Here is an 18,684-nt window from a genome sequence, read left to right as displayed (position 1 = left end):
TTGAGAGAGAGAGAGAGACAGAGCATGAGCGGGGGAGGGGCAGAGAGAGAGGGAGGCACAGAATCCGAAGCAGGCTCCGGGCTCTGAGCTGTCAGCACAGAGCCCAATGCAGGGCTTGAACTCACAAGCTGTGCGATCATGACCTGAGCTGAAGTCGGACACTCAACCGGCTGAGCCACCCAGGTGCCCCAAGTTAATTTTTTTTTTTTGTAATCTCTACACCCCACGTGGGGCTCAAACTCACAACCCTGAGATCAAGAGGCTCATGCTCTACTGGCTGAGCTAACCAGGTGCCCCCAGAGTATTTCAAAATTGCTCTGTGAAGGAATCTTCTGGCATCTGGCCTTAATCTGAAATATATACTCTTGAACAATAAGATGAAGGAAAAGAAGCTTTAAAATTCTCTTACACGCTCATCTCTTCGGCAGACCCTCTTACAGGATGTACCTGCCCCGCCTACAACAGAAGGCTGGGCGGGTCCTATCTGTGTTCTGCACGTACAGACTCTATTCGGAGTCGCAAAGGAAAACAAACTCCTTTTGATTGATCATTTCTTTGTTCTGCTCATAAAAGAGTTACCCCAGGTCATAGTTGGGCTCATGAAATTCATATAAGGAGAAGATTTTCAGAACCCAACACCTGAGTGTTTGTTTGGGGAAGGAAATTACACCTGTCGGAACGGAACGAGTGTGGACCGACGGTGCAGCTTGGGGCCAGCCACGCGAGTGACATTTCTAATCTGCTTTGCGCCTTAACACCCAGATGGAGAGGGAGAGAGAGGAGGGAGACCGGCTGTCTGTGACCAGATTCATTAAAGAGTTGGGGCCAGGATGGGTCGGGCAAGAGACGGGGCCGCTCCGGCCTGGAAGGCTACATTTCCCAGCAGGACACTATATTCCAGCACCTGCAGACAGCTCGCTTCTGCTAGGATCACTCTGTACCGTTCTCTTTCTTCAGCAATCAACATGTTTATTTAGAAAAGCTGACTGCCTGGAAAGCCTGGTGTCCAGGTTGGAGGCGTCTGGGAGGCCACAGGTAGGGAAAGATGTACCCTACCTCTCTGTCTGCTTCTCTCAGCCTGATATTGGGTTTGGAGCCAGGAGCCCTGCCAACTGAGGACCCAGTGGGTGGAGGGAGTCCTCCACTGCCCAGCCCCATCCAGGGACACGGGTGGAGCTCTCCCTGCACCTAGCTAAGGGCCCCTAGAGGTCAAGGACCTCCCTTCTCTGTTGGAGTGGGGGTGGGCGTAGGCTTATAAGTCGCTGTGTGGGGGGAGAGGGTGTTTACCTGGTCTCCAGCCCCTCCCTCACTCCCTCTTTCCCTTCTAAGCTCCCTGAAGAGTTGGACAATCCAAAACATTTCCTCTGTGCTCTATCTCATCTTGGTTTGACAGAAATGCTGTGTCTCGAAGGGCCTCCCCTTCCTGTCACAACTTTACCGAGCCCCCTCCACGTGCCAGGCTCTGTACGGCTGCCTGAGATACAACGGCAAACAAAATAGGCAAAGATCCCCACCCTGTATGACTTACTCCCCCTCATAGAGAAGAACAGACCTGAACGTGAGGTACAACCACTAAGTATATCATTTAGCATGCCAGGGGTATTGAGTGCTATGAAGGGAAAACTAAGGCAAGGTGGGGGACACGGGAGGGCAACGATGGAAGAAGGGGGTGAGGAATGGTAAGGCCGTCAGGCTCCATCTCCTTGAGAAAAGAATCTGAGCCATGTGGATATCTGGGGAAAGGGTATCCAGGTAGAGGAAACAGTCAGTGCAAAGGCCTTGAGGGTGCCCGGTGGATGTCAAGAGCAGGGTGGAGGAGCGTAGAGCGGTGGCAAGTTCAGAGCAGAGAGGCCTCGAGGGCCCCTGTGAGACTCGGGCACTTACTCCCAAGGGATATGGAAGCCATCAAAGGCTCTGAGCAGGAGTGAGTTGATTCGACTCTGATTTAAGCACGACGGTCTGGCTGCCGAGCCGAGACGTAACAGTAGTGAGTCAGGGCCTGGAGCCAACTGTAGGCGTCAGGCAGGGAAGGTGGGAGCTGTGGAGGTGGTGGTGTGAAAGAAAGGAGGAGTCCACAAGTCGTGGGAGGGAGGCAGCTACTATTAGCTGGAGTGGGAAGGCTGGGGGTGAAGCAGGATTTGGGGGGAGATGAGAATCAGGGTTCACTTGTGGACGTCTTGCGTTCCCACTTGAATGTCAGGAGCCTAATTAACTTTATTCTTGCCACCCCCCCCCCCCGCCCTGCCCCGTTCTGCCACAATACCAATTCTTCTCAAAACTGAATGGACCTCAAAGGAGACACACTGGCTAGAAAACCCAGAAGACAACATTTCAGGACCCTTGCTTGCGACCCAAATCGGTCCCTGGAGGCTGAAGGAGATCCTGCCCTCAAAGCCTTTTAATTGCCGCACTAAAGACTGAATGGCCGCCTTGTTCAGCACCAAAGCTACGTCTGGTCCAGCGAGGAATTGGTGAACCAAGCAGAAAATTCCAGGGCACAGGCTATTACAGGCTCCAATTTGGGAGCTTCTTCTCCCACAGCCTGACAGAGCAAGCCGGGCCACAGGCTGCCATGTTTGTGGTTCCAGCCCTGGTGTGGCTGAGCTCGAACAGCTGGGTCCTGTGGAGGGGGCCGAGAGGGGAGGCGGGGAGAGACCCCAGTGCAGGCCAGGAAGAGGCCCCTGGCTGTCACGGCTGGCACTGGCCTGGACCCTGCATCTCCAGCAGAGCTGTTCTTGCCGAGCTTCAAGCCCCCTCCCTAGGAAGCATCCTGGTCTCAGAGCCAACGGGCCACAGTTTACAGGTAAGGATGGCTACCAGATGTTGCCAAGGGGGTTATATTGTCTTTAGATAAAGGAAATAACCTTCTCCAGAAAGGAGCATGGATGTTTTCCTTCAAGTCCTGCAAACACGTCTCAAGGTGGCCAGATTTAAGTATATCTAGTATCTTCTGTACAGAAACTCCTGCCAACTGACGAGATTTCACGGAGTACTAGGTTTTTCCTGTGGTGAGTATCTGTTGAGCTAAGGCTGAGTTGAGCACCCAGCTCCGTCACTGCCTGGCCTTAGGACCTTGAGCAAGTTACTTAATCATTCCATGCCTCAGTTTGCTCATTTGTAAAGTGGGGATAATAACACACAGTAATGAGGCAATACATGTGAAGTGCGTAGCGCAGGATCTGGTGGAAAGGAAGCGCTCAGTAAATGATTTATATTCACCTTCTGACTATACTACGGTTGGATCTCTGTCAGGTAGTTCAGAATTCATTGAAAATCCTTTTATCTGAAACATCTCAATTTGCCTACGAGATCATCTGTCTTTGACACTCTTTCTCACAGGGTTTCTCCTACACAGTGAGTGCTCCATGATGTTTATTTAGAGGAATTTGAATACAATTGTGTGGCGCAGCATGAGGACATTGGCTCTGCCCTATACTGGCTGTGTGACCCTGGGCAAGTCACAAAACATTTCTGAAACCTCAGTGACTGGACCCTATTCAGATGGGAGTGACGGACCATCTCACTGGGTTGTCACAATGAAAAGAGATAGCAAATGCCAAGGGCTTTGAATAAATGCCCAAGTGACTTGTGTTCTTAAACTGCTTTTATTGAATTGAATTATGAGATGGAGTTATTGAATTTTTATTTCAGTTGCTGTTGTTGCCTTATTGTTGATAAAATGGCAGAGCCTGAGACAGGGGTTGATTGGTTTTTGAGTGACGCCCAATTTGCTGCCCAGGATCTCATTAATTATTTACAAGTTTGGTAACTAGTTCTCCGTGACTGATTGATTGCTTCACTCAGTAAATATGTATTGAACGTTTGTTCTGAACCAGGCCCCGTTCCAGGCCGTGAATAGGCCACCACGATTCTCTCCGAGAACTTGCATTCCCTGTAGCTGAGGCAGGCAGGAAACAATGGTGATAAGAGCCCTGATGAAAATAAAACACAGAAAGCAAGCAGGTTGAGGGAGGCTGGGCTGGTCAGGGAAGGCCTCTCCCAGGAGGTGACATCTTTAAGACCCGAGGATGGGCAGGAGCCGGCCTTGAGAAAAGAAGGATAAAGGATGGGTATGCGTACATGGAGGGGTGGATGGGGTGGCCCAGCTGGGGGAGCACCCACAGCAAAGACCCTGGTGGGGAGGAACCTGGCAGGGTGACAACCCAGAGAGATGCCCGTGTGGCTGGAGAACAAAGGGCAGAGCGCATTAGAGAGATGGACTGGACACGTCCTATGGGACCTCAAGGGCGGTTGTAGGGAATTTGGATTTTATTTTCACGTGATAGGGAGCCACCGGAGGGTTGCAACTCTTCCCCCCAGGTATGGTTTGGACCGCTCTCCCACCTTCTCCGGGTCCCAAATGCCCCTTTCAGCGACGCTTTCCCTGACTACCCTACCTAAAGGTGCAGTCCTGCCATTTCAAGCTCTGGACTGAGGTCAGCTGCTCACCACGCTGCATGGTTCTCCTCTGTGTCGTTCTTCTCCACAGCACTTCTTATCCTCCACCACAGTCTACGTTTTACTCTTTAATTTCGGGGGTCATCCCCTCCCTGACAAGCACGAGACGTCTAGCAAGGTCAAGGAATTGCTAGAACAGTGCTGGCCCGGAGGAAGTGTGCAAATATTTGATGAAACCTGAATAAAGTGACAAGCCGTAGATTATGCTTTTACAAGGTCCCTCTGGCTGCCTCGTGGGAGGAGGACTGGGGGACACAGGGAGCCTAGTGAGGCGACTTCCAAAGCCCCCTGGGATGAGGATGGTGAGGGGTGGTCTGGTTTAACATTATCCTGCACGCAGGACCCACTGGACTTGCTAACAACTGGGTTGTGGGTTTGGGTAATGAGTTCTCGCTCCAGGATTTTGATTTGAGCGACGGTGGCCATTTCTTGAGACTGAGAAGGCTGGGGAGAAGAGGACGGGGGAGGGGACAATTCGACGGGGGAATCAGCTGAAGGGATCTCTGTAAGATAGCTAAGAGTGCGTTGTCCATGGTAAAAGGTTTTGACGCATAAAAAGTACTTAAAGCAATGGAGAAAATGTCAGGTGGACAAATGCATGTTGCACAAGCATCATGCAATTTTAGGTTCAGGAAAAAAAAAAAATCCAAAACCCAGATTGAAATAAGTTTGGGTAAACAAGCTTGACACTTTGATTACATTTGAGTATCAAGCATCAAATAATAATTTAGCCAAAATGCCTAAATTTATAAGTCACAGGAAGTGCTTAAAAATTTTTTTAATGTTGGGGCGCCTGGGTGGCTCAGTCGGTTGAGCGTCCGACTTCGGCTCAGGTCATGATCTTGCAGTTTGTGACTTTGAGCCCCACATTGGGCTCTGTGCTGACAGCTCAGAGCCTGGAGGCCTGCCTCGGATTCTGTGTCTCCCTCTTTCTCTGCCCCTCCCCCCTCATGCTCTGTCTCTCTCTCTCAAAAATAACTAAACATTAAAAAAAATTAAAAAAAATTTTTTTTTAATTAAAAACAATTTTTTTAATGTTTAGTTATTTTTGAGAGAGAGAGAGAGCACCCATGAGTGAGGGAGCATGAATGGGGGAGGGGCAGAGAGAGAGAGACACAGAATGGGAGGCAGGCTCCAGGCTCTGAGCTGTCAGCACAGAGCCCTACGCGGGGCTCCAACCCACATTCTGTGAGATCATGACCTGAGCCGAAGGCGGACGCTTAACTGACTGAGACATCCAGACGCCCCTTGGGAAATACTTTAAAATAAACTTCAAAGGCATTTAAAATAAAGTTAGGGAATGACAACGTGGGAGGTGTCCTATTTATAGATTTTTTTTTTTTTTTGGCCTTTCCTTTACAGAGACAATTACAAATAACCTTTAATATTTTAGGAGGTAGGCACCACCCCAGAATAAGGGTTATTTCCCAGAATGCTGCTCTCACTATTTTTTTTTAATGTTTTTATTTTGAGAGAGAGTGCACAAGCAAGGGAGAGGCAGGGGTGTGGGGGACAGAGGATCCGAGGCAGGCTCCGCGCTGACAACAGAGAGCCCGATGCGGGACCCAAACTCATGAACCATGAGATCGTGACCTGAGCCAAAGGCAGATGCTCAATGAACTCAGCCACCCAGGGGCCCCTCAGTTGTTTTTTTAAGTAAGCCCTAGCCTGTATGTGGGGCTTGAACTCATGACCCCGAGATCAAGATTCGCATGCTCTGCCACCAACTGAACCAGCCAGGTCCCCTGCTCTTGGTTTTTTGGAGGAAGCCCACTGAACTTTTTAGGCCACCCCCACATTTCCCAGAGACCATTTCAACCCAAGTCACCCTTTGCCCCAAGAGCTTCATGCACCTGCCTGCAGTGCTGCTGCCTTTTTGTTGTTTGGTGTTCAAACGACACCACGGACGCTGCAGATCTTTTTATGATGAGATTTTGCGGGAACTATAAAGCTCAGGAGTGGTTTCAGGAGCAAAGATAACAACGCCCAAGCCTGTGAAGAAAGGGATTAAGCCAAGCTATGACACTGGCTAACCTAGATGGGCTTCTAGAAAGCAGGTTGCTTTATGGAAAATGGAAGCTGCAGCATCATAGCAGTTTCAGCCCCTTCCTTCTTTACGGGGACGTCATCCAAGCACTAGTCCCGCCTGAAGATGTTCCTGCCCCCACGGAAATGATTTGCTGACGGCTCATGTTTTCCCACGCGGAGCTGCGCTTTGCGAACACTGTGTGTTCAGATGCTGGGTAACAGATATGCGTGAAGCCTCGCCTTGGAGAGAAATTGCTGCAGACAAGTGCGGGCAGGGCTGTAACCAGGTGGCCGTGTCGGGAACTCCCGGGGTGTGTTTAGTATTCTGTGTGCGTGGAGGCTTCGAGGGCCCAGCCAGGGCTGCCTCCGGGATTGGGATGCAGCTTGAGGGGCACGTGCACTCCGAATCTCACAGACTGCTCGGAGGAGGTTTGTAGTTAGAACATCAGCTGCTCCTGCAGGTAAATCCTCATTTAATTCCATCTCCAATCGCCGGGCTGGAGGATGTTCCCGTTTCTCTGTTCTTTGTTCCGTGGCAGCAGATTTGCTGATGATGCGTCGTCTGGTGGGGAAAATGATTGCTGTTTGGGTATATCAAAGATGGCCCTGTTCTTTCGGTGGGTTTAGGCTGTGCCATGCTGCCTCCTTGCCTCGTCACCCCCCCCCCCACCGCCAACCCCTGTTAATTGACCGCAGTTCAGCAAAGCCAACATGGAATAGCCACCCAGGTCTGAAACCAGGCTCTGCCTCAGTCGCTCTGTATGACCGTCTGCCAGAGCCTCAGCATCCCATCCCGGCAATGAAGAAGGTCAAGAGTACCATCGTCTCCACCTCTGTTACACGGTGATGATGCTCTGCCTGTCATGGTTGACACAGGGTTCTCTGTGCCGACTGTCCAAGACCCCGATTCCAAGGACCTTATCTGGGGGCAGTACCAGCCCCCCAATCATGAACTCTGACCGAGGCAAATGGGCACACCCTCATCCTCCCACATTCCTTGAGGACGCATATCTGTCCACACCTGCCCGGAACAAATGCGGGGAAAATGAAAATGTCAATTAAATGGTTGCCGTGGCAACACAATCTCATGTTTGCTGCTACATTTTCAGTGTTGTGATTTTTTTTTTCCTATTGAGCTGATTGAATTCCTGAGTTGCTGCCTGCTTCCCCAACTCTGTCACCCTTTCCAAACACACACTTACACACACATCCACACATGCACACATTCACAAATACACATAATACACGCAGATGACGTTGTCTTTAAAGGACTGAGCTGAAAGCTGGAAGAATGCTTTTGGAGCAAGAGGGCACATTTTTGTGATTTTTCTGTGCCTGTTTGGGGTAGTTCAATGAGATAGAGTTTTCAGCCCAAGAACAGAAAACTCTGCCATGAATTCCTTTTTCGACCGTGCATGAATTCAACTTTTGGAGAGGGAGCCTTAGCTCTTTATCAAGAAAAAAAAAGAATGCTCTTAGCCCCACCAGGGGACTCTGATGAAGACTGGTAAGATAACGTCTGCAGCTTTCGTGTCCCCCTCACTCCCCCGCAAGACTGACCTGTGCACCCGTCCAGGCTCTGGGGTCCAGAGCCACCTGCGTGAGGAGCAAGGGCCTGGGTTGGAATGGAGTTTTCTTGGCCACAATACTCTGAGCAGGTCACTTACTCCTTCGGTTAGTACAAAACGGGCTGAGTAGTGCCCCCTCATTGAGCTGTTCTGAGAATTTCATGAAAGGCCAGAGAAAACGCTGGCACGTAGTAAGCACCCAATAGATGATAGCTCTTATTATAGTCATGTTGGTTATTTCAGAAGATCCACAAAGGAAAATTGTGCTGTCAGCTTGTCATATAGCTAGCTGCAAGATTCGTGCTCCCAATTGCCACACCAGTGTTTTGGCTGCTTTTTGGAACGCGTTCCAGCTTCCTCTTTCACGACGAGCCTGGATGCAGTAAAACACTTTCGTGTCTTCCCCCTCCCGGTGGATAAAGGGGTTGATTTGACTTTGATATTTTTAAATTGTGTGAGTTTTCTTGTGTTTGTTTGGTTTTTAAAATTTTTTTCAATGTTTATTATTTGATTGTGATATTTTTAAATTGTGTGGGGTTTTTTGTTTTTGTTTTGTTTTTTAAATTTTTTGAAATGTTTATTTATTTTTGAGAGCCTGAGCGGGGGAGGAGCAGAGAGAGAGGGAGACACGGCATCCAAGGCAGGCTCCAGACTCTGGGGTGTCAGCACGGAGCCCGACATGGGGCTCGAACCCACAAACGGTGAGGTGAGATCATGACCTGGGTCGAAGTTGGACGCTTCACTGACTGAGCCACCCAGGCACCCCTTGTTTTGTTTTTAAAAGAAGATTTTTTTTTCCCTCTGTTGCCAAAACCTTCTGATGACGAAATGGCCTATCACCTACTCAGATATTGGTGCTGAAGTGCCTTGAGGGAAAAGGCAGCATTCTCCCATGACTGTGGCTAGAACAAAAGAGGGCATCTTCCTCTCTCTTACTCATGGGGCGGAGGGGCCCTGCAGGGATCCAGTCAGTCTTGGCAAAGAGGAAAGGAAAGAGGACACTTTTTTTGTTGTTGCTTTTTTTATCCTCCTGAGCTTTGCTATCACAGGCAGGTATCTCCCACTCTTTCCTAGATGGACTTCCTTGGGGAAGAACAGGTGGCCTGGTAGCAGCAGAAGGCCTGAATATTGCTAATTATCTGCTGCTTCTGCGGAGTCTAGTGGCTTCGAGAGATGCCAATAGGTAACAGCCGTTCGCGGGTACCACCCGGTGTTCTGATTTCACAGAGATTCCAGAATTTTATCTCTTGAAAAAAAAAAAAGAGATCAAGGTGAATGTTTTACTGAATAACGAATGAATTGTATAATGTGTATAACCTTTGCTTCATTCATTCATTCATTCATACGTTGTTTAAACTGTCAGGGAGTGCAGTTTGCTCAGGGACAAACTAAACTGATGTTTCCCGGGGCGCCTGGGTGGCTCAATCGGTCGAGTGTCCAACTTTTGATTTCAGCTAAGGTCATGATCTCAGGGTTGGCAAGATGGAGCCCAGCATTGGGTTCTGCACTGACAGAGAGAAACCTGCTTGGGATTCCCTGTCTCCCTCTCTCTCTGCCCCTCCCCCCTCAAAATAAATAAATTAACATGATAAACTGATATTTCCTGGGCATAGAACAACTGAAACGAGGAGAGCTCCCCTGGGAAACAACGCTAAAAGATTAGTTTAACAGATGGTAACCTTTAGCGATTGTTTTAATCAGACAGTATATTCAGTAACGTGTTTATAAGCCACAGTGCGCGTATGACTTGAAAGTAAAATGGTAACTGCTTTCCTAATCGTTAAACTAAGTATATGCCATGAGTATGAAAACACTTTAAAAATTGGTATTGAAAGGGGCACCTGGCTGGCTCAGTCAGAAGAGCATGGAACTCTTGATCTCGCGGTCGTGAGTTTGAGCCCCATGTCGGGCGTAGAGATTACTAAAAAAAAAAAAAACCACTTAAAAGAAGGAATTAAAATTGTCATTGAAGGTGTCTAGCTCTGTCCCCAATTTCCCTTGAAGAAGGGTGGCCATAAATTCCTTCTCAATGATTTTGGAGCCCCTCCCCCTTCCGGGTATCTCCAGAATGGGGAACTCACCAGAGCCAGGGGTCGGGGCTCTGCGCCTTCTATGTCACCATTTCTGATGCTGGCATTGTAACTGTTCCAGCCTTTGGGTCCCCCAGGGGGATCCGTGGGGGCTGCTTCCAGGTGGAGCTGGCTTGGGGTGGGGAGCCTGTTACGAGGCTGGAAGTTTCTCCCTGAGGTTCAGCTCTGCCTGGTTGTTGCCTTAGCAGGTGCACGGTCTTCCTCCCCAGCTCAGGGAATCCCCTAGGGCGCGTGGCCCCAGCATCCCCAGAGTGCTCTGACTAAGCTGTCCGTGTTCAGGAATTAGGGAGGGGTCCTGGTGGAGTTGATAGGGAGGCCGAAGGCCCCCAAACTTCCCTGTGGCACCGTTGCTACCTGTCGCCACCACCTCTCGCACAGGTGGGAAGGGGAGCCACGGTACCCTCCCCCATTCTGGGCCTCTGGGCTTATACATATATTTTTAAGATTTTATTTTATTTTCTAAAGTTTATTTATTTATTTTGAGAGAGACAGAGACAGCACAAGTGAGTGAGGGGCACATAGAGTGGGAGAGATAGAATCCCAAGCAGGCTCTGTGCTGTCAGCACAGAGCCCTACACAGGGCTCGAGCCCACAAAGCTGTGAGATCATCACCTGAGCTGAAACCAAGAGTCGGACGCTCAGCTGACTGAACCACCCAGGTGCCCCTAAGATCTTATTTTTAAGCAATCTCTACACCCAATGTGGGGCTTGAACCCACAACCCCGAGATCGAGAGTCACGTGTTCCACCAACTGAGCCAGCCATGCTCCCCTGGGCTTATGTTTTTGTAAAAAAAGAAGAGAAAAGCCACCCCAAGAGGATTCTGCCAAAATCCCTCTTTAAAAATACCTTCCCTGGGGTACTTGGGTGACTCAGTCGGCTGAGTGTCTGACTTTTGATTTTGGCTCAAGTCATGATCTCAGGGTGGTGGGATTGAGCCCTGCGTTGGGGCTGCTCTGTGCTGAGTGTGGAGCCTGCTTAGGATTCTCCCTCTCTCTCCCTCTGCCTTTCTCCCCTGCTTGCGGGGGCACGTGCTCTCACTCTCTCTCTTTCTAAAAAAAAAATTAAATAAAAATACTTTTCCATAAGCATGAAAAGGGGAATCCTAAGGAAGAGGCTTAGGAGAAGGGGTGATAGCAGAGGATTTGTCTTTACCCAGAGCCTTCTCTTTTTAAAAGAGAAGCATCTGACTACTGCAATTCATTGTAGTTTTAAAGTCTCTGTGGTGGGCGGCCTGGATGGCGCTGTTGGTTGAGGGTCTGACTCTTGATCTCGGCTCAGGTCGTGATCTCACGGTTCAGGAAATCGAGCCCCGCATCAGGCTCTGCGCTGTCAACACGGAGCCTGCTTGGGATTCTATCTTTCTCCCTCTCCCTCTGCCCCTCTCCCTCTCTCTCTCTCTCTCTCAAAATTAAAGAATAAATTGGGGCGCCTGGGTGGCTCAGTCAGTTAAGCGTCCGACTTTGACTCAGGTCATGATCTCCTGGGTCATGAGTTCGAGCCCCACATCGGGCTCTGTGCTGACAGCTGGAGCCTGGAGCCCGTTTCGAATGCTGTGTCTCTGTCTCCCTCTGCCCCTCCCCCGCGCACGCTCTGTCTCTCTTTCTCTCAAAAATAAATAAATGTAAAAAAAAAATCTTCAAAATAAAAGAATAAATTAAAATCTCTGCGGCAAGACAGCTCCAAAGGGTCTTGCTACCTGCAACGGGTGTGTGGGCTGGGATGTGGGCATTCTGGAAGGACGAAAATGAGCCATTCAGTAAATTATCCCGCCACAAATGTTTCTATTTAATTCCTCTTGTACCCCATCCCCCAGCAAAAAAGGGGAAATCATGAGGATCTAGAGTAGTGCAGCTGGCTCTGGAGTGCAGACGGCTCAGGGTCCCCTGGTCGACCACATGGAGGGCAGCCCCGGAGGAAGGTCTTGCCCTCATGCATCAGCATCACCTGGGAGCCTATCAGAGATGCACAGTCTCAAGCCCCACTGAATCTTAAGCTGCACTTTAACAACATCCCAGGTGGTTCAAGTGTAATTGGAGAAGCACCACTGGGGGGGGGGGGGGTGCTGTCACCTGAGGAGGCTGCCTATAGCCAAGCCCTGAGGGGACACTTGGAGAAGGCCCACGTGGGGTGAGCGGGGCTCAGCCTGCCTGGCGCGCGCAGATGTGGTTCTGACCATAGCACCAAGCCTGGTGGGAGACAGGCTCGCCTGCTGCTCATCCGAAAGGGACCCTCAGCTCTGCTCATCACTCAGGCCTCTGTTCTAGTTCACGGTTTCAGCCTGACATTGTGTAATCCTGGACTTGCGAGGCTCAAGTGTGGCGTAAGTCACCAGGGCTGGTGAATTTCCGACTCTGGTGACACTTTAATTGGACACAACCCTCTTCTTTTGTTAGCAAGGTGACTATCTCCTGTTTAAACGGTGCCCTCAAAGACTTGGAGGGAAAATGAGGCTGACCTCACAGTAATAGCAGCTTTGGTGGCTTCTTTAAATGTATCTATGTCCTGGGCAAGCCCACAGCATTCCAATTACCCAAAGCCCTAGGGATGTTGGGATCAATTTTTTTTTCCTCCCCCCAAAATAAATATTCCTCTGGCTTTTAGTTGCAACCACTTTTTAATACAGCAAGCATTTCCTACACAGGAAGCATCTGACTGTTCTCACTGCAACCCTCTGGGGATGCAGGATTGTTACTATTATCATTTCCCAGAGGGGAAATCAGAGTCAGAGAGGTAAAGTAATTTTCACAAGGTCACACAGCAAACTAAGTGGTAGGGTAGGGACCCTAACCCAGATCTGTGTGAATCCAAAACTAGGGCTCTCTGTCTACCTGGGCTATACATGAACTTTCAAAGACACAATTTCTACCATTGGTCCAGGCTGTTTACTATTTTCTGTTGGGTGAAGAAGAAAAGCTGGAATGTTCTTCTGGATGATCTTTGTCATTCTTCCCCTGCTTCTCCCAGGCAGGAACTTCCAGGGACTTATATTGTTCCTCACCTTCTCTTCCCGAATGACCTGCCCCTGAGATGTGACACCTCTGGTCTTACCGTCCTTGCCAGGAGCTGAGCTGGGGAAGTTTGCCCGCCAGGGAGAGTGGCCAGCAGGGTGAGCGTCTGTGGCCAAGTAGCCATTCTGCCTGAGGCCCTCCCAGGGACAGGTGCACACCGCAGCTCCCAGGATCACCCTGAGTGCTGCTCCTTTGACACTGGGAGAGAGGCTGGGGCATTTCTTTGAGGGCTCTGGCCTTGGGAAGGGAACAGATTTGGGTTCAGGTGCTGCTTACTCAGAGTGGCATGACGACTTTTGTGAGTCCCAGGCACTTTTGCCTTTGTGGTTCCCTTACTCCACTAAAAAGAAAAATCTGGGGGCGCCTGGGTGGCTCAGTGGGTTGGGTGTCTGACTTTGGCTCAGGTCATGATGTCATGGTTTGTGGGTTCGAGCCCTGCATTGGGGTCTGTGCTGACAGCTCAGAGCCTGGAACTTGCTTCGGATTCTGTGTCTCCCTCTCCCTGCCCCTCCCCTGCTCATGCTCTATCTCTCTCTCTCTCACTCAAAAATAAATTTCAAAAAACATTAAAAAAAAAAGAAAAATGTAAAAATATATCTGCTACTACATTGACGTAAAGATGAATATATTAATGTTATATATGAAAACATTTTCATTATCCTGAAAGTTTATTTTTTCCTTCTGATTTTTCACTGAAATTAAAACATTTTCATGGGCCCCCTAAAAGTACCGCGGGCCCTGAGCATGGTGCCCACTGCTCCTAGTGGATAAGTCGGCCTTGGGCTTACTAGGTTTGTGGTGACCTTGAGCAAGCCGTTTGACTTTCCTAAGTCTCGGTTTCCTCATCCATAAAATGGGTGTAGCGACAGTGCTTTAATCCATAGCGAGGAGCTTGCGTGGAGGTTGCCTTATGACACCTGGCATCTGGTTAGTGCTCAGAGGTGCTTGCTGTGGAGGGGTGCTGAGTAACTACGCTGGGGAGGGGCCTGCTCCGCAGGCATTTGCTAAAAGGTCACTGTGGGTAAGGGTTGATGCCGTCCGCCCTGCTTCCCACTCCTGCATCACCAAGTATTAGGGCCGGAAGGGTCGGCAGAGGCTGCCCTCCACCCAGACCCACGAAGAGGCTGGATCTGCCCGGGCAGAGCTGGGACAAGAACCCAGGCTTGGACCCCAGCCCAGAGGCACCGGGCCCCACCCGAGGCTGTCTGTTCAGGGTGCCACCCTCAGGTAGACAATGACTAGCACATCTTCTTGGCAGAGACACGGAGAAGGCTTTGCCACAAACCTCCCTCCTGCCGCCCACGATGCCTCCTTGGCCATTGCCCCACTCACTCCATCTCCTCGCGGCCACGTCTGCACGTGGGCTGCCTTGTGCAGTGCCCAGCGAGGGCCTGGCCTTTCGAGATGGCACAGCCCCGGGACGGATCCTGGCTCTAGCACGGAGTTGCTGGGCAGGTCGCTTCGTGTCAGCTTCCTCACCAGGGAGAGGGACATGGCCACGCTTCCTACGTCACAGGGCAATTGCGAAGGTGACATGAGATGATGCAGGTAAAGCACTTGCTCAGTGACAGGCTTATGTGGGGAATCCATCACGAGGATGAAAGTAATGGGGAGAAGGCAGGGACAGGAAGCTGCTTTCTCCTCCATTCTCCTTAAGAGACTGCTCACAGGAAAGCCCCTGAGGGGTCCGTGGGCAAAGCGGTAGGCCCCACTGCTTGCCAGTAGTGTGACATCGGGCAAGTACTTCACCTTTTTGTGCCTCAGTTTCCTTCCCTGAAAAATGAGATATTCCTAGAGTTTACCTTGGAGGGATAAATGAGTTAACACATCTAAGATGCTTACATTGCTACCTGGGATGTAGTGAGTGCCCAGGAGATGGTAGGTATTTTTTTTCTTGGTACACAAGCCACTGACGCTTTAGCCTTTTAGCTAAGGCCTGAAGGCTTTAGCATTCAGGATGGAACTTTCTAGAACTTACATGAAGTTTTCCAGGAGCGGGAGTTTCCAGTTTCTTCCTCTCTAAAGTGTGAGAGACATGTTCTGTGTCCACAGGAAGGCTCGTAGCTCAGGGAATATAGGGGACCCAACCATGGTGAACTCCAAGAACTTTGAGCGAAGGGGGAAGGAGGGGAAGGGATAATAGGTTTTGAGTATCTCCTCCGTGTCAGGCACTGGGTGGCTCTTGGGTTCTGCTCTAGATTTGTGGATATGGCCCCATGAGAGGTGAGTGGCCCAGGAGACCGTCAGCCAGGGTCCTTGGCTCTCTGGCTTTAGCACTTGCTATGTCTTCACTGTGGGTAGTGTCCTCAGGCTTAGAGCCAGCTGGACACCAAGATGTGGCCTGTGGCCACTGCCCTAGGGAAGCTCCTGTCTCCCAAGGGTACCAAAATCAGACCCTGAGCCTGTTGACGTTAGACCTACCAGCCATAGGCTGTTCTCGGTTCTGCTTCCTTATAGATTTTCTCTCGTGGACTCCCTTTCTTCTGATGTGGACCCCGAATGAGAAACAATGTGCTCTCTGTATAGTGCTTTCCCGAAGACACTTTTGTTACCCTGAGTCCTTATTGGCTGCCGCCATAAAATATTAATACCTAACTGAGCGTGTGAGCTCCCGAGCCTTCCAGACGCAGGGTCTGGTTTCACAGCCCTGAGGCGGCAGCTGCAGGCAGGGTCAGCAGGAAGCCCCGGGGCCCCAGCGCCTCAGTGGGCCGCTGTGAGGAACAGCCCCAGCCCAACACTCCTGCTCAACAGCCACATTCTAGAAATCTGAGGTCAAGGAGCATAACGACAACCGTGAGAGGTATGTACCGTGGTGGATGGAGCGTGATAAAGAATCTGACTTCTGGAATCTGACCTGAATTGTGCTAGCTGTCTCTGTGACTGTCAGCAGAACAAACTGCTTGCTTCCTGTTTAATGACCGAATCAAAGCACACACGCACACGCACACACACACAGGGGTGGTGGTCAGATGCAATTTTCTTACATGCATTCTTTTCCCTAACCCAAGATTTCTTCCCCTCCTCCTCCTCCTCATCCTCCTCCTCCTCTTCCTCCTCCTCCTCTTCTTTTATTCATTTTTTTGAGAGAGGGAGAGAGAGAATCCCAAATCCCAAGCAGGCTCTGTGCTGTCAGCTCAGTGCCTGATGCGGGACTCAAACTCACGAATCACGAGATCATGACCAGAGCAGAAATCAAGAGTCGGATGCTCAACCAACCCATTGAGCCACCCAGGCACCCCTCCCCTACACCAAGACTTCTTAATGTGGAGTCTGTGAGCTTCCGTCCAGAAATTCAATGCAAAAAAAAATTGCATAGATTTTTTTCTGGAGAGAGGTGTCTTATTTTTCATTAGATTCTCCAAGGGGTTGAGGGTTCCTACCCAAAATTTTAAAACGCTAGCAGTTCCACTTTTACGAATACCTACGACTACTTGTGAGAGCAAAGATCCATCCAGGAGGACATTCCTTTTGGACGCATTGTAATCTAAAAGATTAGAAATAGCTCAATTATCCGTCAACAGAGACTGGTTAAGTCAACTGGGTCCATTCACCCTTTGAAAGATACACAGCCTTTGGGGGACAGGTCTCTGTGCGATGTAAAGGGCTCTCCAAGAGGGTTAAGTAAGAAAAGCAAAGTACGCGTGCTTTTTTTCCTGCACGCAGAGTGATATGTGTGCTGTGCTAACATCTGTGGGAGCTTATGTATGGGGTCTATCTCTGGCAAGGATCTGCCAGCCACTGGTTGCCATGATTGTCTCAGAGGAGGCAGATCGGGGGACAGAGGTCAGGGGTGAGGGGGAGTCTTGCTTTTCACCAGAATTTGTACTGTTTGGACTCGTGTGGCATTAAGGCAGTCAAACAAGAAAACAGCCCCACAGGGCAACATGCCAACTTGGCTTGCAAAAGACCCTGAGTGGAGAGAGGCATGTGAATGGCGGAACCGAGGCCGGACAGAGGGCAGCTAATTTGGGTGGGCAGCTGCTGCTTCTCTAAATTAAGAAGGTGGCCGAGGTCAAAGCTTGATTCACAGCTGGCTCCGCAGTGGCGTCTCCCTTCCACGGTGTTTAACAGCCTGCTGCGTGCAATCTCGTATCCTTGTCATGATCACAGCATCTAGGCTTTCATGGATGGAGCTCAAAGCTGGTGTGCAAACTCCATTCACCTGTCTCAGAGCCCTCTGAGGCTGGGAGGCCACAGTGCAGATGCTCAGTATCTGTCGGGGAAGGACAGGGAGGAGGGGACTGTGCAGTGACTCTTGAGGACTGACTCTGGTGCCTTGCCCCACCTCACTCAGGGGGAACGTCCCCCGGAGGTCACCTGCATGCCCAAGGGCCCGGCCCCAGGCAGTCATCAACCTGCCAGGCAGGCTGGGCCGGGGTGAGTGGTGCTGTAGGCCACATTCCTCAGCCATGAAGTGCCTTGTTGACGGAGCCAGAGCTCAGACTAAGGACATCCGTCCATCCTTCACAAGTTGGGTTCCAGTTGGTCACAGTGACAATTGAGTAGGCTTCAGATGCAGGTTAACTATTTGCCTGAGGCTGAGTGAGAGTCTGGTCAGGAGGCGTCAGTGGGGCAGGGCTGGCCTCACCATAGGCTCCAATTTACTCTTGGGGCCTCAGTTGTGATCCAGGCAAAGGGCCGCTTGACCACTTTGAGATCTTGTTGTGAGGCAAAACTTTATTTGCCTGTAAGTCTCGAGCCCGGCTCTTGCTGAGTGAGATGAGATGTCTGGCCTGTCTTGTGTTCGCTCACAGCAACTATGCCCGCAGGGCCCCCCACTTCTGCAGGGAGGCTCACTGGACCCACAGAGGCTCACCTTGCGTTGGCAGTATTCACCCACATGTTGGCCCAGAAATAGGGTGACCCCCCCCCCCCCCATCACAGTTCACACAGGACTGAGGGATTTCCCAGGATGCAAGACATTCAGGGCTAAAGCCAGGACAGTCCCGAGCCATCCCGGACAGGGGATCACCCTCCCGGGAAGGCTGTCACCAGAGAGACATGCTCCCCTCTGGCAGGGGGCTATGCCAGAACTTTGCATCCTTCCAAAGGCAAGGACCATGCATTTCTTCTTCTTTCCCTTTCATAAGTAGACATTTTACAGAAAAATTGCAAGAAAAATACAAACAATTCTGAGATACCCTCCACCTAGATCCCATGAGTGTTAACATTTTACATTTGTTATATCTTTTCTCCCTTTCTCTGAAATTAAAGTGTTTTTTATGTTTATTTATTTTTGAGAGAGAGAGAGTGGAAGCCGGGGAGAGACAGAGAGGGAGGGGGACAGAGGATCCGAAAGGGGCTCTGTGCCGACAACTGAGGGCCCGATGAGGGCTCAAACCCTCATCATGTGAGATCATGACCTGAGCTGAAGTCGGACACTTACCCGACTAGCCAGCCAGGCGCCCTCTCTGTCTCTGAAATTTAAGAATAAGTTGCAGACATGATACTTCAGTATATATTTCCTAAAACCCAGAAATTCTCTTTTATAACCACTGTATGATGGTCACAAGCAGCCAATTACTGCTGA

Source organism: Panthera tigris, chromosome E2 (genome assembly GCF_018350195.1).
Source record: "Panthera tigris isolate Pti1 chromosome E2, P.tigris_Pti1_mat1.1, whole genome shotgun sequence".
NCBI classification, from domain to species: Eukaryota; Metazoa; Chordata; class Mammalia; order Carnivora; family Felidae; genus Panthera; species Panthera tigris.
Note: the sequence above shows the minus strand (reverse complement) of the source record.